This window comes from Thermobia domestica, chromosome 5, assembly GCF_964235325.1.
Source record: "Thermobia domestica chromosome 5, izTheDome1.hap1.1, whole genome shotgun sequence".
Taxonomy (NCBI): domain Eukaryota; kingdom Metazoa; phylum Arthropoda; class Insecta; order Zygentoma; family Lepismatidae; genus Thermobia; species Thermobia domestica.
The window spans coordinates 166,852,203-166,877,819 of NC_137458.1; the positions used below are offsets into that span (position 1 = coordinate 166,852,203).

Consider the following 25,617-nt stretch of genomic DNA (forward strand, 5'->3'; position numbering starts at 1 on the left):
ATGAACAAGAAAAAAAGAAAGAAAGAAACTAATATTAAACATGTCATCTTACAGACGTAAAAACGACTGCAAAAATCGGAAACGAATTGTTTCAGACATTCTTAGCTTGCTTACACAATTCGTGACGTTGTATTACATTAGCACTCGGTCTGTAACTTGTCACTCGCTTCACGTTTGCTAAGTTGTAAATGCCTTTCGTTGCTAGATTGATAGGAGAACGACGGGAGGTTGAAAAATAATAATAATAATAATAATAATAATAATAATAATAATAATAATAATAATAATAATAATAATGCGTATTATTATTATTATTATTATTATTATTATTATTATTATTATTATTATTATTCGGACCAAAGAGGGATGAAAATAGGGATTGGAGGAAATTCATAACTAGGAATTGCATAGTTTATACCGCTCAACTAACATTATTAGGGTTATTAAGTGTAAAAGGCTCAGGTGGGCAGGCCATGTAGCCAGAATGGAAGAAATTAGAAACGCTTTCATAATTTTAACTGAAAACCCAATTGGAAGAAGACCACTAGGAAGACCTAGGCGTAGATGGGAAGACAATATTAAGATGGATCTTGCAGAAATAAGAGTACAGAGTAGAAACTGGATCCAGTTGGCTAAGGACAGAAGTTAGTGGAAATATTTTGTAAACGCGGCGTTGAACCTTCGGGTTCCATAGGCCATAGAGTTATTTAGTTATTATTATCTAAAAGAAATGTTCAAATGTTGTTAAGAGACAATTACACAGAAGAACTGAGTTCCGACCAAACACTAATTTGCCGGAAGGAAATTCCAGTGCAGTCCAGCCTACTTTAAGCGTTATCCGTGCAACCCACGTTTCATGTTCAAGATATTGGGAATAATTGTTCGTATCATTCAGTTGGAACGTTTCCTTCCGAATTTACGCTATTACAGTAGACCTACGCTATTACAGTAGGCCTACGCTATTACAGTAGGCCTACAACATTGTGACTTTCAAAATCAGTCAGTAACTATCGAAGAAAGACAAGCGTGTAGCTTCAGTCGTTGAAATGATTTAACATTCTTTTTCACTTTTAACAAGCCACCGGCAAGCAAGCAGCCAGGGACAATACATTTTTCCTTATTAAAAAGACACTCCTTGTTAAAAAACTAATTGCAGTCACTAACGGTCACACTTAAAAATGGAAAATCTCTTTGGCTCTCTTAATATTTTGTTTGATTCTTTGCGATCAAAGTAACTTTAAAAGTGGAGTAAGAAATACTATTCTTCCTATTGATAGTGTAATAGTGGCTTCTAATCTCCACAACCAACCCCTTGCTAAGCCTATTCGTACACACATACATGCATAAGCTAATTTTCTGGAGATAATACTTATATAATTACAAACAAGTGCTACGGTTTTATTTTTCGTATCAACAGATTATCTTTTTTCCTAAAAAGCGAAACAACATAATATAACAAACCCACATCCTTCTTTAACAAAAGGAAAGAAAAAAGAAGAAAAGGAACGTACATAGTTTATCATTTGATTGCTGTTACAAGTTTGTATTGTCTATAGTTAACGCTTACCACATTGTAAAAAAACACTTTACACTAAATGGCAAACAGTTACCATACATACTTTTTTTTTTGGTAAGCTAGTGATTACCGCCAAGGTTGACAACACTTCCGCTCCTCTAAGGACGAAACCCGAAGATCCACGAAGCACGAACAATGGTATTTGCTCGTAGAATGCTCGTGAGCGTTCACGAGGAGAGTTTCCACTATCTGCTCGCCGTGGGCAGGGCTGAGGTAGCAGCTACTTTGAACATCGGTCATGGCTCTGCCCGTCAAATCATCCACGACGAGCTCGGTTTTCATCAAGTCTGTGCACGGTGGGTATGGTCACACACGGCTTATCATACTATTGAAACCATCAACAAGCTGAAATTTGAGTTATTGGCACACCCTCCCTACACACCAGACCTAGCTCCGTTTGGGCCACTCAAGGATGCTTTGCGTGGTCGCCGATTTGCCTCAGAATTAGACGTGCAAAATGCTGTGCAAAAGTGGCATCACGACCAACCGAAAACCCTTTATTTGGAAGGAATACGTAAGCTCGTTGACCATTGGGCTAAGTGCATTGGTAAGGAGGTAGATTACGTAGAAAAATGATGTGCATAGTATAACCTTAGCTTCATGTAAATAAACTGTAGAATGAAAAGTGTAGATAATTTTTGACTTGCACTCGTAATACTAATAGTTTTACTAATGTAGTAAATATTTACTGGTAGTACCAGCACCTATGGCCTTAAACCCGTCAAACGTATGACGAATGACGTTCCTCGGCGTTGCCGAGCACACTATTCAAAAAAAGTATTTTCTAAAATATAAAATTGCATATTTTACTTCAAATAGGCTATAACCATAATCCATACATTAATTGGTTCTATAATTATCTCAAGCTAAGGTAAGATTTCTTTTATCCACTCAGTGCATTCAGAACTTTATGAAGGTCTTATGTTGAATGTTGTTGTATACCTTAACGTGAAAGCATCTAATTCGTCCAAGGAAAGAACAAAATCTGATTAAAAAAAAACACTTTCAATGTGATCTCCTTAATTGTACCAATAAAATAATTAAAAAAAAAAAACTAACCCAGGTGTGTTTTAAAGTTTTTTTTTTTTTTTTTTTTCGGGCTGGGCTCACTTGGGCAAACCCTGACGACAGTGTCATCAAGAGCTTTAAGAGGCGTGTGGGGAATCGGCATTTCCGTACAGAACAGTGGCACGGTGGCTAAAAGCCTTCAACGAAGGTCGGCAAACTGTGGCAGACATGCATCGGGCAGGTCGTCCTAGCGTCTCTGAAGAAGAAGTGCAAGCTGTTGCCGCGTTAGTGGACAGTGATCGACGTCTGACGATTCGTGAGCTCGCCTACGAAACCGGATTAGGGCATTGACGGTCTGCCCTGGAGGAACGTAATGCGTTAGGATAACACCATCACAGTCATACACGAGAATCACCATAACTTTCACCACATTGGGGCTCTGACGCACTTTCGACTTTCGCGGCGACCCATAATGACGCCATTCGTTGGATTGGCGTTTCAGTGTTGGCTCGTAAGATTTGGCCCATCCAGTGTTACGATACGGCATAAGAAAGCCTCGCTTTCGCGCTCATAGCGCTCCAAGTGCGTCTGAGCAGCGTCGTAACGCATTCATTTCTGCAATTCCGTCAACTCATGCGGAACCCATCGTGATGCAATTTTGCGCATGTCCAGGCGTTCCTTCAGGATGCGAAGCACAGTCGTATGCGCTAATCCGCTCACTCACAAGTGACTGTGCTTCCTTCGCTTGTGCGCCTGCCGGTGACGTGGGACGGGCGAATCTATTTGCTCGGAGGTTAGGTACGTATGTCAACAATGTGCGCTATCAGCGCCACTAGTACATTTCATTGCATAGTGTCTTCACAGCAGTGTTGCCACTATTTAAGTTCCAACCCTCGTATTTAAAAGAATCTAATTTGACTCAGGTTACCTGTAGCCGAAATGTTCACGTAAATGCGCCAAGTTTTCCGAATTATTATTAGTAAATGTTGCTCTCCAAGTGTGTTTTGTTCCTGTCTACTGACGCTTTCATTTCTTTTTGATTATTCTGTATCACACTTATCCGTATCGCGTGGCGTTGTTCCTAAAAAAGAATACATTACATTTATTATATAGGAAAAATTTTGAATAAAAAATGTAGCATTATTGACATACACCACCTCAGATATCAAAATGCCGCTATTTGTATGTTTCATCATAATCAAACGGTAATTCCGATTGTCATCATTGATACTGCAAATTAAGACTTCTACAGAATATATTGTTCGTTTTGCAACCACACGTGGTTAAAAATTCAATTTTCCTAATTTAATCAAAAAATAATAAATAAATAAAATAAAATAAAATTCTTTTCAAAATTTTCTTTTCTTTTATGCATAGCAGCACCACCTTATTCGTATACCAATTCATTTGACTACCAAATTTTTAATTAATTTTTTTTTCAAATATAGTGTATTTTAATTAAAACAATTCTTATGTTATATTGTCAGGTTATTACTGAAATATGTATTTATAAAATATGAACAAAGTCACCTATATCATTTTGGTGCAAACTATTCGAGGAAAAAAAATAATTCCAAAGAAAAAACTACTACTCCAGGGTTCCTATTGATCTCGAGAAATCTAATTCCCTGACTTCTTCCTGACCTCTGACAGGAAATTTCCTTTCATGACAGGTGTCGGAAGACGTTGACATATAAATAAGGAATAAATAACGGTGAATATTTATATATGAGGACATTTATTCTACAGAGACAAATAATAATCAATTGCTCATACGTACATTCCACTTACCACCCACATAAATCTAAGCAACGTTCCATACTGTTATCCTTTATGGTTGGCTAAGCTCAAATTGGTGTACTATTAATGTTAGAAAAAAAATTTTATAAAATTTCCCGGACTTTCCCTGATTTCCAGTCGTTTTCCCTGACCAGTAGGAATCCTGTACTCGTACACTTTTTTCGAGAGAAATGAGTTTTGCCATAGTATCAGGTTATTAATTACATATTTATTTATGAAATATGAACAAAATCACCTAAGTCGTTTTCGAGGAAATCGTGAAAAATACCCAGGAATGAATTACTCTTCGTACATTTTTTCAGGAAAAATGAGTTATGCCATATTGTGAGGATAGTAATGAAACTTTTTTTTTTTTTAATGAAATATGAACAATATTGCCTGAGTCGTTTTTGACAAAATCGTCCGGAAAAAAATCCCCAAGCGTAAAAATTTTATTTTCACCCTGCAGTAAACTACCTCTTATTTCTAGTGGTAGGAAAAAAATTCTACTCCCCCATTCCCCCGGAGAATCATATCAACATCTTAAGTTAAAATTTGGTCTCGATAAGGTGAACGGTGTGGCCTCGACGCGAATGGACATCAGGACGAGCAAATGTCGAAAGAATACTTATTCGGTATGTATGGGTCAAAAAACGCGTAAATCCATTGGGATCGTGGAATTCGATTTTATTCACGATCTTCATATTTTCTTCTCTCCCTTCATCGCTCGAATGTAAAAAAGATCAACACACATACATACATCATATACATTCTCTATAAGTATACAATCTTTATGATTCTCATTTTTACAATATTACTGCGATCTCATGCGATCTATTATGATTCTCATTATTACTGCGATCATCATTATTACAATATTACTATACTGAGGATACTTCCGGCACAAATTACCTTTAATTCCGGGCATTACAAGTCTTTTCTCATGTAAAATCCGCTCTCCCTCTCTCTGTTTGCAATAGTTCTCTCTTTTTAATTCTTAACTCCATTATAAAACTATATCAGATTTTCCTTCTGATTTTTAAAATGTTAACCCCTTCTCGGTACATATAAATTAACTTCTCATAAAACATTAATCCATGTCCCAGTTTCAAATGCCTTCCCATCCGGTCAACTTTTACTCCAAACCCATTCGCTCCCCAAGTACTCATTTCAGAACTACTTTATACTTTTTATTCCGGAGGAACCTCTTATGTTTCCCCATACATTTGATTTGTTCTGTATTCTGTTTCACATATCACACAGTGCTCTCGCAACAACTTCCATCAAAAAGTCAAAAGATTTTCTTAGAAACATTTTTTTCTTTCTTTTTTTCTAGCCACCACCTCCGTCCTATCCTATTTACAATTTTTAAATGCATCTGACGCATGTAATTTTTAGTAACCAACCTGTTAAAATTTAACTCATTAACGCCCTGGAAAAGTATTATTATTATTATTATTATTATTATTATTATTATTATTTTAATTAATCACATCCAGTTACATATGAGTGTTTTTCAAAACAAACACATTTTCTCCCCTGAATGGACTTTTATTCAGATATCCGCTGGGATGACTGGTTCCAGTTTATACCACCAACTGTTACACTCGAATAAACTTTGTACATCAATTTATTTTCACCCGCCCACATACAACAAATTTAATTCACCTATCCAAGAGATTTTCTTTTTTTCTTTCTTTTCAACCACGAAACACAGATGTTCTATATTTTGCAAATTTATTTACAAGTAGTATATGCTCAAAGCGTACGTATGTGCTGCCCTTTTACACGAAGATAAATAACAATCTTGTTATTTAACAACTTATTTTTCCGTACATCTATAGTACATAAATATCTGTATCACTTTCTTCAGGATATCATCTTGACCTTCGTCTCCATCACAGTATTACTCTCATCTACACTATCAATTTTATGTTCAGGGTTCCCACTCTTTTTTCCAAAAAAATTTTCAGGACGTTTTCAGGACAAATCACCAATTTTCCAGAACTTCGACACAGGAGAATATAACAGGACTGCAACTGTAGATTCAAAACTCTAAACAGCGAAATGAAAAGTACAGTAGCTTATGCAGTGAATATTAATGCAGTACAGTATTAATAAATAACTAATTAAATACACAAAGCGGAACGTAATGTGCTTTTTTTTTCCCCTGTGACGACCTAACTCCCCTTATAGCCCCCGATCCACCCACATCCAGCACATGCATTTTCATTCTTTCTACATGACATTTTAATTGTGCACCGAACAACTTTACAAACAACGAAAAATCTATTTTTCGTACACGCGTGATAGTGTGACAGATGATTAATGGAAAAAAAAAAATCATATTGCAAGTTTTTCAACTGAGCATAGAGTTGTGTGATTTCCTCATCTATAAATATAATCTCTTTCTCCTTTAGCAAAGCTGCTCTACGGATAGCATCTGACTTTGTCAATAAAGTAAAACACGACTTCTGCTCTGCCCCATGTGTAAGCTAGTTTGCTTGTCTCCAAATCTTCACTTGTTTCCGTCAATATCCTTTTCTTTCTCTGCATTTGACTTTCTCTTTCAACAGTCCTTATTTCAACAGCTTATACAAATCAAGAAAATTTAATGTTTCTTTCTTATAGCAAGGAAATTAGTTTCACCTCGATATGACCTTGTCACGATACTGGTACAAAGCATAGTTTCTGGAGGATAATGCTAGTGAAGACAGCATCCAAGAATGGGTAGAAAGACTAGTGGATGAAAGGCGAAGAGAGTTCTCCCTGTCCACCACCCTGTTGAAAGAAAGCCCACCAACCACCCACACATGCAGGATCATGACAAATTATTATTCAGCACAAAAACAGGAATAGCAAACAAAAATAGCAATAAATTAAAATCTTAATTATAATTATGAAAAATCTGACATTCAGTATCTCTGTAAATTTCAAGGACAAAAATGCATTTTCAAGGATGTTTTCAGGACAAAATCAATTCAAGGACATTTCCAGGTTTTCCAGGATTTCCAGAACGAGTGGGAACCCTGTACATTGTTTAAAATCTATTTATCAAAAAAACATACAGGATGATTTACAAACGAATTTTTCCACAACTCTATTAAAAGGCTGACGTAACCTTCTTTAATTATTACAACGAAATTGGGAGAATTCTTTCGTAACTCTCTATTCTTAAGGCAACAAAAAATCTTTCTACATGTTTTGTAAAGGTTTCAATGGTCATCATAATAAAACATCGAAAGTCTTCCGCATTCTTTGTATACGAAATCTCTACGAGGAAATTCCTTCTTTTAATAAACCATATTCACTGTCCAGCTATTAATTTTCTAGAGGTTTCGATGGTTCTTATAACAGAAGCTTGAGATCTTTCCAGAACTCGATGTTTCTTTATATGTCAACTAATTACATTTTCTCACATCATCGATCATTTTCATTAACATGAACCGGATATTATTTCAATTTAACGATTTTAATTTATTTCTAATTTACTTAAAAAACTAATGTTTTCTTATGCACAGACGTACAAATTAATCTCATACCTATAATCATTTCTTAGAATTAGGTTTCTAGCCTTTCGGCAGCTATGCCATGTTAGCCCGTTATGTGTGATGTCCCTCGGCGACCACACTACCCAGGGAATCGGGGAGGTATACTAATTTATTTGACTGTCAATTTTTTAATTAAATCTTTTTCAAATAAAATGTATTTTGATTAAAACAACTGTCATGTTCTACTACTCACAATACAGTATAAGTTAGGATATGGCTACTAATCAATTTGAAACTTTCATTTTTGTATCCGGAACGCAATAACTCTAAGCCTAAAGTGGTATTCGAGACATGCCTAAGAATGAAGTAATTTAGATAATTCTCTGCGTAATATTTGCTCTCCAATCCTTAAATTATCTTCAATGTACGACTCTAATCAACTATTGCAAACACATACTACTCACTCGACAGTGTCTTGTCCTTAGAACTTTATTTTCCCGAATCTGATTTACACAATCAATGCATATTTTTGGTTCTTTTCGAAAAAGAAATTAAATGATGAGATTAGACGGTCAGAGCCTATATCGAATTATCCACTAGATTTATTTTCATCTGTAACTGAATATATTTTAAAGAATCTCACCTAATGCACGTTACTTGCTGTTCTGAGTATCCTTGGAGATCAGTTAAGATCTTCGAGTTACCAGAAAAAGCTGTTCTCCAAGTGACCACTGACAATGTCTACTAACGCTCTGCATTTCATTTCTTTTTGATTATTCCACATCACACTTATCTATATAGAATGGTGTTGTCACTAGAATAAGAACAAATATTTATTAATTTGCTATATAGGAAATTTTTTGAGTAAAAAATGTAGCATTATTTACACATAATACCTCAGAAATCAAATTGCCGCTATTTATAGGTTTCATCAAAATCAAACGGTAATTCCGATTGTCATCATTGGCACTACAAAAATAAGACTTGTATCCTGAACGTTACTGGCTACATACAAGCATGATCATACAAATAATTTAATACAAGTGAATAATAACTAATGTTAACTATTCACATCTAAATAATAACGACTAGTTAGCATTACAGATATTTATTTTTTAACAATGCATGGAAGATGATAAAAAGTATAAATTATTTGATCCCATTGTCCCTATATATGCACAATTAAGTAGGATACCGAATACTGTAAATTTAAATATTAACAGATGATCGATCGTTTTATCATACAAGCTAATATTCTATATTAGAAATTAAATTTGTAAGTAATACATGGGCCAAGCGCTTAATATGCCAAAAATAACTTCTTTGGAATATAGCGATCACCAAACTTGTAAATCACTTAAAATTTTAACCAATGTTTTGGCTCATTACATGTATGTACTATATATGGAACATTCTATAGTGGAAATTGAATATTTTCGTGTATGTATATATATAAGTGATGAGATTAGATGGTCAGAGACAATATACAATTATCTACTAGATCTATTTTCATGTATAACTGAATATATTTCAAAGAATCTCACCTAATGCACGTTACTTGCTGTTCTGAGTATCCTTGGAGATCAGTTATGATCTTAGAGTTGCCAGGAAAAGTTGTTCTCCAAGTGACCACTGACAATGTCTACTAACGCTCTGGATTTCATTTCCTTTTGATTATTCCACATCACATTTATCTATATAGAATGGTGTTGTCACTAGAATAAGAACAAATATTTATTAATTTGCTATGTAGGAAAAATTTTGAGTAAAAATAGTAACAATATTTACACATAATACCTCAGAAATCAAAATGCCGCTATTTATATGTTTCATTAAAATCAAACGGTAATTCCGATTATCATCATTGGCACTGCAAAAATATGACTTATATAATTAATTTTGCAAGCTACACATAAGCATGATAACACACTCAATTTAATACAAGTGAATAAAAATATGTTAAATATTCATATCTAAATAATAAAGACCAGTTAGTATTATATAATAGGTATTCATTTTTTAACAATGCATGGAAAATGGTTAAAAGTAAAAATTATTTGAATCTCATTTTCCCTATATATGCACAAGATATGAGCAAGAGTAATATGATTTATCGTATTTAAATATTAACAGGTGATCGATCATTTTATCATACAAGCTAATATTCTATATTAGAAATTAAATTTGTAAGTAATACATGGGCCAAACGTTTATATGCCAAAAATAACTTCTTTGGGATGTAGCGATCACAAAACTTGTAATTCACTTAAAATTTTAACCAGTGTTTTGGCTCACTACATGTACAGTGCTGGAAATTGGTATAAAGGCAGAGGGACATTTGATAATAGGAAGAGGCAAGAATGCCGAGGATGGATAAAGATGATATATTTACAAAGTAACATTGTAGACTGTACAAAATCAAGAGCATATCGTTTTATAATATGTCACTGGCACGCATACTTTACACAAAAAGCGAAATGAGACGATTGTCGGGTGGAAATTGGTATAAAGGCACCCACGGTTACTTGTTGTTTGGCGCCCTCTACACGTTCAGCATTACTCCTTATGCCACTTTGAGAATCAGCTGACATAGTGCGATAAGAGAAGTGCGGATGCGAACGTCTTTGAGCTGTTGTGTGGGCCATGCCTCGTGGAAAATTGTTGTCGAGTGAAGAACAAGCACGTGTCTGGGCGTACAAGGACATGGGCCTGTCAAATCGGCAAATTGCAAAACAGCTAAATCGTTCAAGTTGTGTAATTGATAATTACGTTCGATTGGGCTCACAATACGGAAAGAACGGGAAGTATGGTAGAACAAGAAAACTTTCGGAGGCTGCGAAACGATTAATTGTGCGTAAGGCAAGGGCCGGAAATATGTCATCTTCCCAAATTGTTGCTGCTTGCAACTTACCTGTCACATCCAGAAGAGTGCGTCAAATTTTGAATCAAGATCCACATCTTATATTCAAGAAATGGAAGTGTAACCCCCACTTAGTGCGACGCACAAGCAGGCGCGACTCCAGTTTGCGGAAACACATATGTCGTGGACATCCGAATGGAATTACGTTGTGTTTAGTGATGAGAAGAAGTTTAATTTAGATGGTCCGGATGGTTTTCAATACTATTGGCATGACCTTAGGAAAGAGGAGCAAGTGCAAATGAGCAGAAATTTCGGCGGAGGAAGTGTTATGATTTGGGCAGCGTTTTGTGTTAAAGGTACATCCAACATTGCATGGCTCAACACCAAAATGAATTTATCTACGTACATAGAATTGTTAGAAATAGAATTGGTGCGGATTTATGAGGAGTTAGATTATCAGAACCTGATTTTTCAGCAGGACAACGCTGCTATCCACATGGCAGCAGCAACCCGACTGTGGTTTGAAGGTAAGGGCATCAAGGTTATGGAGTGGCCAGCGAGAAGCCCGGATCTTAACCCGATAGAAAACCTCTGGGGAATCCTTGCGCGCAATGTTTATCGCAATGGTCGGCAATTTGGGACGGTTGCTGAGTTGAAAAACGCGATACAAGAAGAGTGGTCAGCTATTCCACTGCAACAACTAACATATCTCATAAACACAATGCCGAAGCGTATATTCCAACTCATTCAGAAGAAAGGAGGGTCAATCAAGTACTGAACATCTATTTTCCTTTCTGTACCGTACACTGTATTTTTATTTTTTGCCAAAGACAATGGGTGCCTTTATACTAATTTCCACCCGAAAATGGTCTAATTTGTATTTTTGTATAAACCACGCGTGCCAGTGACGTATTAGCAAACGATATGCCTTTAATTTTGTGCAGTCTACAATGTTACTTTGAAAATATATCATCTTTATCCATCCTCGGCATTCTTGCCTTCTTCTATTTTCAAATATTCCTCTGCCTTTATACCAATTTCCAGCACTGTATGTACTATATATGGAACATTTTATAGTCGAAATGGAATATTTACGTTATATATATATATATATATATATATATATATATATATAATGTGCGATATAATATATGGTAAGTGATGAGATTAGATAGAGACTATACAGAATAATCTACTAGGTCTATTTTCACCTGTAATTGAAAATATTTTAAAGAATATCACCTGACTCACGTTACTTGTTTTTCTGAGTATCCATGCAGATGAGTTACGACTTCTGAGTTACCAGAAAAAGTTTTCTCCTAGTGACTATTGACCTTGTCTATTAACGTTCTCAATTTCATTTCTTTTTGATTATTCCATATCACACTTATCTACATCGACTGTCCCTAGAATAAGAACAAATATTTACTAGTTTGCAATATATGAAAAATTGAGTAAAAATTGTAGCTATTATTTACACGTAATACCTCAGAAATCAAAATGCCGCTATTTATATGTTTCATCAAAATCAAACGGTAATTCCGATTGTCATCATTGGTACTAAATATTAAGCATTAAATATACTGATTATAGACTATTTATTTTGCTGGCTACCGAACACGAATACAGAAAACAAATTTGATGTGAGCAACTACCATTAATACCGTTACTGTCGCTTCAGTGTAGTCTTGTTAGGCGAAAGCTACTGAATAGAAAGTAAAATGAAATGAAATCTTTGTTTAACGTCCCGCGTTTATACCCTTTAGACTAAGGGAGATGATTAAGGCAAGTGAACGATAATGGAAGAATTAGTGGAATGAGAAAGTGGGAATACCAAGAGAAAACCCACGATGTTGTCCATCACAAATTTAATTGGCCGGAAACCGAACCAAGGACCCCACGCACAACAGGTAAGCAGTCTACCACTGAGCCCGTGGGTGGCCATAGCCTGACCAATCACGGCTATCATAAATCGATATTGATGAGTGACTTTGTACATAAAAATATTTACTTGGGCTGATTTGAATTTTAGCGTGCAGTTTAGCACTGATGCTATGAGACATGGACCTACAACTAAGTGCGGGATCCAAACCACACGAGCTCCCACCGCAAATTGAACTTCGGTCTCTTGCGCTAAAGACGTATATGCTAACTACACAGCCACATGGCTTGCTTACCTGATGACCACAGATGCAGTCTCATTGAAAAAAAAAAAAAAGAAGTTAAATGTTGCTTTAACACATTTCTGGACTTATGGTTTTGGTAACATTGTGTACTGGACTTGTTTTAGGCAGACTTTAAAACACAGACAATGTTCCACAAAGATCTATGTGTTTAACCCTGAGCTATTCCATAAGAAATCAACAAATCAAGGTGGCTCATGTATTTTAGATTTTCTTCAAATTTTGTACAAATGTTGTGGTATCCAAACATAGAACACATGCCAAATTTTACACCTCTACCTCAGAGGACTGCCATTCGAAGTTTGGGGCTTTTGTGCAAAAAGCACGTAAGTCCGCCTTCGAGTTAAAGCAGTGAAACCGCTAGATCTCTGGAGATATTGAAGCTATTTAAAATGGTACGCACTAAAACAATCTTAGAATTTGTAGCATTTAAAATGTTGTAGTAATGAACTGCCCAAGTGGGGTTAAGCATATGAATTTCACCATCAACGAGAAAAAAAAAAAAAAAAAAAAAAAAGAGGAAAAAATAATGTCAAAATTTAGCAATTATTTCTGAAAAAGGCCCACCTAACACCACACAAATGCCAATTGATTAGAATAGTAAAAGCTTAGCTAACGCTCGTTTTAATTATTTTTGGTACTCTCTGTATGAATATTTACACTTAAAATTTGCACCTAAAATTCATAGCCATGCGAACAGTAGTTTATTTTCACTTCTGAAACACAGCAACCTATTAAAACAATTATACACAGTGTTATAGAAACGTGTAGTTTGTATAAATACACACAAGTTTTCTAAAAAATTAAACTTACTATTCTTCTTGCTCCCTGTACAACAGGATTAACATGATACCAAAAGCTTTTCATTGACTGTCAAATGTAGTACCCAGATCATTAACAATGTTACCTTTTCTATTTATATATCATTGACCTGGTATTTGCTCACATAATATCGAATTTTATTTGGTATATCGTAAAGTTTGCATTCTTACCATTGATTTTAAATAAAATATTTCCACACCATGTATATTACTGTATTCAAATCTGGCTGTATTAAATAGTTATACTCATTGTTGAATAGTCTGGACAATTTCATATCATCAGCAAATAAAGAATCTGATTTTCTGGGAGATAATTTAAAAATAAATAAATAAATCAATAAATAAAAGTGGTCCTAAGGGTAACCCGTGCGATATCCAATTTCTTACACAGGCCGCACGAGAATATACAACCCCAATTTATGTTCTATTTGTCAGGTTACTTTAAAACCTGCTATTGTACAAGGTTTATACACCAATGTTTGTAAACTTGTTACTAAAATACATGATTGATAACGTCAGAAGCTTTTGAAATATCTATGTATACTACATTGACTTTTAAATTTATTCTTGAGTGTAAAGTACTTAAAATCTGTAAAATGGATTACACTGGGGAAAATTAACTTACCTTTATATATATATATATATATATATATATATATATATATATATATATATATATATAAATACAAATATATAATCAGTTTGAGTATCTTTGAGAACCACTGATTAAAAGAGTTACTAATTACCAGTTTCGCAGTCAATAATAATAACGAACTTACGAGAACAAAACAATAAAAATTATGGAACACAGTGTCCCATACGTATAGATATATACACCATCTCAGTAACTACTGAAGATAAAAAGATAAAGAGAGCAATGTTACTGGAAAGAACGGATTTATAGCAAACGGTTTTCTAAAGAGAATTAGTGTCAACTTACATGTTTTCACTTATTTTCTTTCGGATTACAACATGTAACATTTATTCTTTAGTAAGAGGTTTATTTCGAATACGGGAAAAAACGAATGTCTTCAAGCAAGTGAAAACCTCTCCACCTTAAAGCGTATTCTTCCAGGAGGCTACGCTAATAATTTTCGAAACGAAGATTAAAATTACTTACTTTTCTTACCAAATGAGACTTAAAAAAAAGTAAACCACATCCAGTATAGGAAAAAAAAAAAAAAAACTTTGAAAAAGTTGCCAAAGAGCACGATATTATAAGGAAAAGATTTTCCACTCAGGCACAAGGTAAGGTCCTTTTATCTCGGAATATTTAATACTAGCTGAATATATCAATTCTTAGCATGGGATCAGTATTTGGTAGTCAACGCCTGTGGATGTATTACCATTCATTTCGGCAACGGTGAAAACCATGGATTTGACACTAATATCGGTCATTTTGGATTACTTTTACATGTCTCGGTATTCCCCTTCCCCCGCTGACTCCCGGCCCGCACACAATTGTAGCTTAATTTGCAAGTCGTCGCTAATGGAAGTGTCACCATTGATCTCAGCGATCGCGAAAACTATGGATTTGACACTAATATGTCATTTTGGATTATTTTTGCATGTATCGGTATACCTCCTCCCCGCTGACTCCAGGCCCGCATACAATGGTAGCTGAATTTGCAAGTCATCGCAAATGGAAGTTTCACTATTGATCTCAGCGACCTGGATTACTTTTACATGTCTCGGATCCCCCCGCTGACTCCCGGCCCGCATGCAATTGTAACTAAATTTGCAAATTATCGCTAATGGAAGTGTCACCATTGATTTCAGCGACCGCGAAAACTATGGATTTGACACTATATCGGTCATTTTGGATTACTTTTATATGTCTCGGTATTCTCCCCCCCCTCCCCTCCCGGTGACCCACGGCCCGGAGCCGAATAGCATGAATCTGGAAGTTAATGCGATCGGAGTTTCACTATTGATTTCAGCGACCGCGAAAACTATGAATTAGACATTAATATCGGTCATTTTCTACTACTTTTACATGTCCCGGTAAACGCCCCCCTGGTTCGAATTTTGACAAAAACGTTTAACTCTGATCTGGAGCCTGGATCAAGGTATTCGTGACTAAAATTTGGTAACTCTCGGTCAATTTGTCTGGTTCCCAAGCCGGTTCCGGTAAACGCCTCCCCTGAGACCATCCTGGTTCGAAATTTGAAAAAAGGGCTTCAAATTGATCTGGGGCCTGGGCCAAGGCACCCCTGACCAAAATTTGGTAACTCTCGGTTCACTCGTCTGGTCCCCAGGCCACAGACAGACAGACAGACAGACAAACACACAAACAAACTTTATTTTATTTATATTAGACTAGATTAGATTAGATAGAAAATATATGCTGTAAGTGCTATTAGAACGTACTTTAGATGGTTTAGCTGCTAAATATATTACAGGGAAATTTCCGGTCATATTCATATAGTATTTAATTCCTGATCTGTTTAGAGTTAAGGCAAGGGATATAACCAGTGTGGATTATAACCTTTGTTTTACTGTTCTGGCACCTACTAACCTTAACAATAAGAAAATAACATTCCTAAGTCGAGACAAAATGCTATCGATTTTACATTTAAAGAAAGCCACTGCGAGAAGTGGGCGAGTTTTCCCAAGTAACTAGACAAATTAAGATGAACTGACTTACTCAAAGATTACACCAAATTAACTTGATCCCCATGTTCTTCCCTGCTACTACTATGTCCCGATTACATCCCCAGTGTATCCACACAATTTGACCAAAAAATTTCCCTGACTTTCCATGACCAAAAATCCAGATTCCCTTGACCACTGAATAATTTAAAAATAAGAAAAAAGAAAGAAACCCCCAGTCTCCACCTTCCCCATAGCTGGTCTTGTGTACTCTCTCTCCACTTCTGTTTCTTTCTTTTTATAATCTCTTTAATCCAAAAGAATGTAAATATACAAACATAAAGCATTAGGCCGATATTACACTTCCTACTTCATAAAATCAATAACTGAACAATAGACCTAGATCGATTTTTCCGTGACTTTTCCTGATCAATACGCCATTTTCTTGATTTTCACTGACTTTCCAGAATGTGGACACCCTGATCCCTGAAAACAGGAAAATACGAGCCTTAATTTATACCTAGTTATATCACAAATACTGTCACAAAGTTTGGAGTGGCGCTGTAGGCATCCGGAGTGGCAGTGTTGTCACCTGTGTATAAGGCGGAAGATGCATGTAGTGTGTGTTTGTTCATGAAATACGTTGATACTGTACTGAGTTCTGATGGAGTGGGACGATTACGAAAATCACGTAGCAGTAATTGCACTACACAAGGTCGGGAAGACAGCAGGTGAGATTTTCAACCTCCTGAAACCCCTACAAATCAGTAAGAGATTCGTGTATAGCGCCATACAGCGGTACATCGAGACTGGAACGGCAGCTGACCGCGCAAGGAGTGTCAGACCACGATCGGTACGAGTCCCGCAGGTCCAGAAAGCAGTCGCAGCAAGAATTCGAAGAAATCCTGTTCCTTTCAAAAAATGATTAGTGCCTCAGGTGTACAACATATCAATGTAAAACATGACCAAAATAAACTGCCTTGGTGTTAATACTCTGTGTTATTCACATTCAAACTTGTGACAGTATTTACGATATAACTAGGTGTATAATTAAGTATTGTAAATCGAAGACTTGATTTTAAAATGTGATTAACAACTTACAAAAAAGAGCCTTGTTATGTGCAGTCACAATTAACTGTCAAAATGGATTAAATTAATATATATTTAATAATGACTGACAGAATGCATGGTACAGTTTCAATTCAACTGAAGTACTCAGTCTTGTATTCCCTGAAGCGGAGTAGTTAACTTCCTGTAATTCCGAAACATGCTCGAGTATTCTTTCACAAGGGTAAATAAGGGTTAATAAATCTTTTATCTTGAGTTTTTCACATGGCTGTTTGTGTATCATTGGACATTTTGAATTGGAACCAGAAAAACATATTATATGTACAGTAAATTCAAACACTTGGCCTCTTAAGTTTATGATTTGTGAAAAGTGCACTCACTCTCACTTAACTTACTCATTATTATTTATATTTTCCAAACCTATAAAGGTATTGTGTCCTCCATTTACCTTGATCAAACTTCACGTATGGTTTCAAGTCAGAAAAGTAGAATTAAAAAATAAAAATTAAAAGAATGTTAAAAGTATTCAAGAAAGCGCTTAACGCAGAAAATAATTAATTACTATTCTCTATAAAAACTTTCGAAATCCGTGCCAAGCAAGCAAATTAATGTCTAGTATAAAAACTAGTTTCGATGGCAATTCTATGAAGCATTTATCTGCTTAGCTTCGCGAAGACTTCAAAAAAAATTTTTTTTTATAGACAATAGTAATGAATTATTTTCTACTTTTATGAGTTTTCCTATTGTTTTCTGCTTGTTAGCACTTTTTTGGAGTTAGTTAACATAAAATTTACTTATCAGTGATTTTTCTTTCAAGTTTCTTGAATTTTTCCACTTTCTAAAAGCAGTATCGCCCAATGCGATGCATTCATGATCATAATTTGCTAATAAAGTAAGCTATTTTAACAACAAATAGTATATCATTGCGTTTCTCTTCATGATAGAACGGTTCTCTCTCGTTATCACATATAATTCAGTGATAAATATCCCTCTCGAAAACCAAACGTTCCCCATTTTGTTTCTACTAGGTTCTTAGCAAAACAAATTAATCCACTACAGATCCCACACATCAATGGAAACTGGCCACAGAATTAATGCCAAAGGTAGCTATACACTTTTTTTTTTTTTTTTTTTTCATTATATTGCAGCTGGAAATAGAGCGTCTTAGACTGGTTTCGAAGTTCTCAGGTTACTTTTCGAAAACTAGGGCAGTAGCACGGGACTTCAGCAATGCCCCTTTTCATAGTTGGTTCAAAGCTCTGGTAAGAAGTTCGCAAATACCTTATCCCACTGTTTCATAACATTGGACCCTTTTTTTAAAAAAAAGTCTCCTTACTTTTAAAGAAAGATGGAGAAAGAAAAGTAGAGTTCCATTTAGAATGTTTAGAAAAGTGGGAAAATGAACTCTATCGAAGTGGTATTTGACTATATCAGTTCTATGAAGTTCTATGAAGTTATTGTTTTTGTCATAAAGGTGAAGATTCATTTCATGAACTGTATAATTCCAATGTCCCGTTTCTTGGCAGCATTATGGATTCTGCACTTAGCAGAAAGCTCTATATGGACACATTCAAAACCAGGGACTAGCTTAGATAATATATTAAATGATAATATATATATTGCTTTGTATGTGTTCAAAGTTTAAAAACATACAATTATCATTTCCTTTTTCCGCTTTACTTTTCAGTGTTACACTTATTTGTGATATATAAAAAAATATTATTATTTCATAATATAAACCAGTGAAATACATACTAGTAACATTCTGCTACACCGCCGAAAATGCGATAAGATACGGTGGTGACTGCGCAGTAAAACTTGCCCTTATAAACGGAACATCAGATAAAGCAGAAACTTTTACTTACTTTACGATGATGGTGTGGGCAGCTCTGCCAGCAGATCCCGTCATCTGACAAACATACAAAGGCTTGGCATTCGCTGCACATATACATGATCTTTTGATATTTTTGTTTTGTTATGGCAGGATTTGCAATTCCTTTGCTTCCCAGTTCTCACAATTGCATGCTGAGCAACATCAGGAATATGACTCCTTATCTAATTGAAACATACGACTGTGACGGACAATCACTCTCAGCCTTCCCAAATTCCACAAGCTGTTCCACTACAAGATGGGACTTGACCTCCTCCTTCATCGTAATGCTCATTACGAAGCAGCTGACCATAACCATGCCGTTCAAGTGAAAGAAGAATCTGATTGTCCATTTGATTGTTCTTTTCTTCATACCAAATGTCATGACCATGGGCCCTTAAAATGGTGGCAAAATAAAACATAAAAGCTTATTTTTCATTGTTCACATTTTATCAAAAACAGAAAATGCTTCGTTCTAAACACAATCAGCTGAACCTTCTTCCTTTCTATAAGTTGTGTTTATATAGTGAGTGGATTTTAAACTCAAGTCCAGTGCCTTTTAACTCAAAGTAAACAATAAGGAAATTGTACGGTGGGGGGGGGGGGAAGAGGAGGAGGAAAGAAGTTCTAAGATGTGTAGTCTGTCTGATGGTCATGTCGACAACATATATATGTTCTTGGATCTCATAAAACCTTTCAGATACCCTCTACGAGAGAAAATAATCCTTTTGCGTTGTACTCTTGAAGGTCAAACAGTGCACGTCATGACCCCTACCAACTTGACAAGTTCCTCAAAACACATGTGACCTATTTTGCATTGCATGTAAGACTGAACAATAAAAACTTCCAGTAGTAATTGATGTTATATGAGCGTTTTAAAATAATATACACGTTGTTAGATAATTCTAACTTATACCTACTAAGCTATATAATTCTACTTTTAACTATTCTAATGATATTAATGTTCACATGTTCTTCAATGTATGAGTGACTCAATATTAACTACCGTAGATTAGAAGTCTGCACGGGTTTGGGCTGAGCCTGCAGGCCGGACTCGGGCCTACAAAGCACATCACTTCGAGCTCGGGCCGTAAATTTTTAAATATACAATCATATATTTCGGGCCTAACTTTGTAAATATACTGTCCAACGATACTTATGGGACCGTTCTTTCTGGAGAACTTTAAACACAGCTGCAAAACCAATCTTCTAATTGCTGTAAATAATAATACAATTTTGCGTTCATTATTAATTTTGAGTTGATTTCCGTTTAGTGTTCCTTTGAGCAGCGAGGCTATACGAAAAATGAAAAATGAAATGAAATTTTGAGTTTTACGTCCCATGGTTATGCCGGTTAGGCTAAAGGAGACGGTGATAATGAATGAAATGGTGGAATGAAGAAAGTGGGAGGAAACGGGAGAACCCCGAGAAAACACACGCACACGGTGTTTGTCCACCGCGAGGCTATACGAGACGTGGACCTACTGATTAACGTGGAATCCGAACCACATGAGCTCCCGTCGGGAATCGAACCCGGGTCTCCCACGCCAAAGGCGCGTACACCAACCGCTCAGCCACGAGGGAGCTTGCGTTCATTATTAAGTTTCTGTAATTCGGGCTTATTTCGGGCTCACTTGATTAACACACAGGCTCGGCTCGGGCCTAAAGGCTAAAACATATCTCGGCCTCAGGTCGGGCTTCTCATTATCAACTCACGGGCCGGACCGGGCCCGGGCTAAAAATTCCGGCCCGTGCAGACCTCTACCGTAGATACAAGATAGTCATTCTACAATAATTGTCATGGTTGTTTTCCGAATTTGACTTAGACAATAATTGCATTTTGATTCTTTTCGGAAGAAATAATAAGAGGTTAGATTAAATCGTCATAGACTCTACACCGAATTATTTACTACAGTAAGACGTCAATAATCCGAACGCGGTCCCTAGAAGTTTTTTACATTTTGTCTTAGTGCTAGCGATAAACAAACAATAGAATTATTCGTCGGCGGATCGAGGCAATGACTTTTGTGTGTCCTTCAGTCGGTCAGTAAGAACAGTGTAATTTAGTGTACGCGCAGGTTCTTCAGAAACATTAAATGTAAGTAGCCTTACGTACTGGATTGTTAATTACTGCGTGTACCCGATAACTACTGTATCGATAAAAGAGCATACATTCAGTATATTTAAACCTAAATTGCATTTTCTTCGTTATTTTAGAAAATTCGAACTAACTGTAGTCCCAGGTTCGATTCCCGGTGGAGCCACTCGGTCGAAAAAGTGTAAAACGCTTTTTCAGGCCAGCCACCCTGAATCAGGTTTTCCTGAGTTTTCCTCATTCACACCAGGCAAATGCTAGGGTGGTACCTACCTTATAGGTCCCAGGCAGCTTGCTTCCTTCCTTAAGCCTTTCTTCCTTCCCTTTCCCCGGATAGTGTGCTCGCCGAGGGACGTCATCCTTCAAAACGTGACGGGCTAAATGGCCTTAGAGCCGGTAGCCCAGAGATCTAAATCCTAATCCAGAACTAGCTATGGTCCCAATTAGGTCGGATTTTCGACTTCTACTGTACATCTCATTTGTAATTTAAAAGAAACTCACTCGACTCAAATTACCTGCTGTTGAAATATCCATGCAAATCAACTATAATATCCCGAGTTACCAGAAAAGGTTACTCTCCAAGTGACTCCTGGTCTTGTATACTAATGCTCTTGAGGGATGATCATCTGATGATTCCATATCACCCTTATCCATACCGAATGTCGTTGTCCCTAGAATAAGAACAAATTATATTCGCTAGTTTGTTTAGGAACAATTTTCAGTAAAAACTGTAGCGTTACTGACAAGTAATATCTCAGAAATCAAAATGCCGCTATTTATAAGTTTCATCACAATCAAACGGTAATTCCGATTGTCATCACTGATACTGCAAATTAGACTTAAACACAATACACTATTTATAGATCATTTATTCTGCTGACTACTGAACATGCATACAAAAGGTAAATTCAATGCGAATAAATAAACAGTTAACGTTAATATCCACATTTAAATAGTTAAGACCACTTACGGATTACATTGATGTTTTTGATGTTCCAATAATAAGTTTAAGTTTTACGTCCCACGATTATGCCGGTTAGGCTAAAGGAGAATGTTTCAATAATGTGGACAAATGGTTAAAAGTATGAACTAAGAACACGTGGCTATTTTATCGCGAACGCGGCATTTTATGCGTTAGGCGATTTCATTATTATTTAAGGTCGCATATATTACCTTAAACTTATTATAAATCTTTAATATGCCAGTAGGTGACATTGCAGTGCTTCCGGGTAAGGTAATTAATATATGCGTGTATACTGTATCTGGTACACAAGAACTGAATACTTTTAAACGAGTTTCTTAATTAGGAGGCTGACTACGCGGACATGTTATTCCTGATGAGGTGTATTTTTGCCTTAGTGGATAGTTAGTAGTTAAAATAAGAGCTGATCAATAGAAAACTCTCATGTGTTACACAAAATTGTTATATTCCCTGACGGTAGGAATGTAGTGTCCACTTCCACGACAAATACTGGAGACAATGCATCACACAATAGTAGATGAATCATATGACAACGTGCCGGTTCACTTCGCACAAAACGATCAAAAATTTTCTAGCAAGCAACATTTCTGCTGTTCACCGGGCATCGCTTCTTGCGACTTCTGGTTTCTCCCAAAATCAAAAGAGAACTCTTAAGGTGCCCACTTCGACAGCAAAGAGATCATCATGTGTATGTGACGACTAACCTGATGGTAATTCCACAAATTTTCCGCACCTGCTCCCAGCGATGGCAAAAATTGCTGGATCTAATGTGCAAGCTGCAAGGGAACACTAAAAGTCATAAGGAACTGAACTCTGGACTTCATTTTATCCGTCTACGTTAATATACACCTTGGACAGATCTTGTATTATGTATGAGGTAATTACTGATATAGATAGTTAAGTGGATGGAACGAATGAATGAACATCTTCCAGGAGGTAACCACATCAGTCTCTCATTTTAATCAGTATATTCTGTAGCTGGATTCAACAACGTGAGATGATTTGGGTTTTTGCAGAGCTCCCAAGTCACATAAAATATATAGTATAATATAAATACATTGTATATCAATGTTTTGTTTACATTAATCAAAATTTTTTCTTACTTGAACTGGATGGTTCTTCAGCATGGAAGTCATTTCCTTTTTTACTACAGATTACATCTTGCAGAATATAGTGAACAGCTATTTATAATAATCTGAAACAAACGAAATTTAAGATTATTACACACACAACTATTCACAATAACACATCAGAATACATAAGATGCACTAAAACTCAGAAAACAAAACCGCCAAACATTCTTTTTTCATTAGGTTCAAACGGTAATTCCAATTTTCATCACTGATACAGTGCACCACAATGAATCTGATTCTACAGTCTGTAATTTAATAACCACAGAAGTACAGTTGATCCTACTGTAACTAAAGTCAAAACTTCGTAATTTTGGAATACATACTGAGTCACGAATATGGCAGCACCTTTGAAATAGACGAAGTGTTTTACTGCATATAGTAGAAGAGGTGACTGGTATATCAAATACGTATGATACCGATGCGTATAATACTATATTCTAGATAAGAATCACGTGCCTAAGCTTACGTCATAAGTGAAGATTGTGCTTAACACGCACTACCAAGTTACAGTTGACCAGTTGGTTACTGTACACCAGAACTATCGCCACGCCACGAGACTGGGATGACATAATTTTACCCTAACATTGTTGCCGTAGACTGTGGGGAAAATGGAAAAAACGTCCGCTACAAAGGGAAACGTAACTTCCTCGGGAGTCACGAAATACTACAGATGTAGCAACATTACTAAGGATTGTGGAAGTGTTCGACAAAGCCGACCTAAAACCAATTACCAAGGTATATATGAAATTAGCACTAGTTATTCCAGTGACTCTATCTTGTTTTAAGATATGAGAGCTACTGTTACTTCAAAACGATTCATGTCCACGAACTGAATCAGGATAACTCTAACACGCAATTGTAACTGTATCAATTTGTTTTAAGGAAAATCGAAAATGATGAACTTTAGTTTCACAAACTGTACTTTCGTGATGAAGTTATTCCATGTGAACAGAAATGCTAATCAATATAAGTGTCACTAATTTGCTGGAGAATCTTAGTTGTTAAAAAGGTGCTTCAAAATGCGGATCGTTTACAGCTTTGGGAGCCACAGAACGAAACGGATTGTTATGAATACTAATCTTGAAGTAAACTCTGAATTTCTGTACATGCAAATAGATATTGCGAAAATCTTTGCAAACTTGTAGTGCCAGCGACTTACACGAATATTACTTACTTCAAAAGACTTTCTGAATGCAGTTGTGACGAGGGAAAATTTGGATTATGATATTCGGAGCAGGTGTTTAGAACAGAGGAAACCCACAGAATGATCATGTCGCTTACCCGATTTCACAGCCGATAACTACTGACTGTGAGGTTATATGGAAGAAAGTTTCACTTCTGGAAACCGTGAAGATCACGCTGAACTCTAGTTCCTTACCATGAGACAACGCCATCCTTACAAAGCCAAACGAGGAAGAAATTCTTACCATTCCGGTTGACATATATTGAAAAGTAGTTAGTGAGTTTGCAAAGCGTTGTTGATTATGCTTGGAAACAATCATCATATGGCAAGGTACAAGCTATAGTACTTTGCAAATGGGGTGAAATACGTTTCTCTGTAAACAAGGTAACATTTTACCTATAACAGCTACGAGGCTCAAATTTGGTACATAGATATCTTAAGTCGATACCGAGACCCAATAACCAAACCAACCATCTAGGGGCACTCTCAAGGTCAAAAGATTAAATTATTGAAAAATTTTCTAAAATCTATGGAAAGATACCTATACGTTACAGTGACAAAAAGGATACGTGTAAGCATTTAATGCACACTTACCTGCACAAAATGCAAACACCCATGGGTCACATTGAAGAGTAGGAAAATTATTTTTTCTAGGACATCACTATTTTATGCTGGAAAAGGCATTTTTTATTTAGTGCCAAATATTAATAACGGTTTACTATAACAAAGACAACCGATGATTTTCAAGTTAACAAATACTATATAAAGTGCGGGACAAGAATAAACGACCAAAAATGCCATTAAAACTAATGTCGTTTATGGTCGTTTATTCTTGTCCCGTACTTTACATTAACTAAGGAATATAAAAGCATCACGCTAACAGTTGTATCGTACCACTACAAATTTGTGTCATTATTTGGAGACGATACTGATACATCTAGTTATCATTTAGTGAGAAAAATATTTCGCGACTAGT

General features: G+C 36.0%; 1 long non-coding RNA gene across 15 annotated transcripts in view; it reads right to left on the reverse strand.

Moving 5' to 3' along the window:
- LOC145686254 (uncharacterized) overlaps positions 1-25,617 on the reverse strand; it is a 62,647-nt gene that overhangs the window by 9,621 nt on the left and 27,409 nt on the right. For 4 of the 15 annotated variants that reach the window (XR_014131550.1, XR_014131555.1, XR_014131552.1 and 1 more), the window contains 7 exons: positions 23,429-23,520; positions 21,859-22,014; positions 19,244-19,644; positions 11,957-12,120; positions 9,399-9,569; positions 8,498-8,668; positions 3,513-3,665 (listed from right to left, as the gene is read on the reverse strand). This is a non-coding gene — a long non-coding RNA (uncharacterized LOC145686254). The other 11 variants (XR_014131545.1, XR_014131557.1, XR_014131553.1 and 8 more) reach the window with 10 other exon arrangements.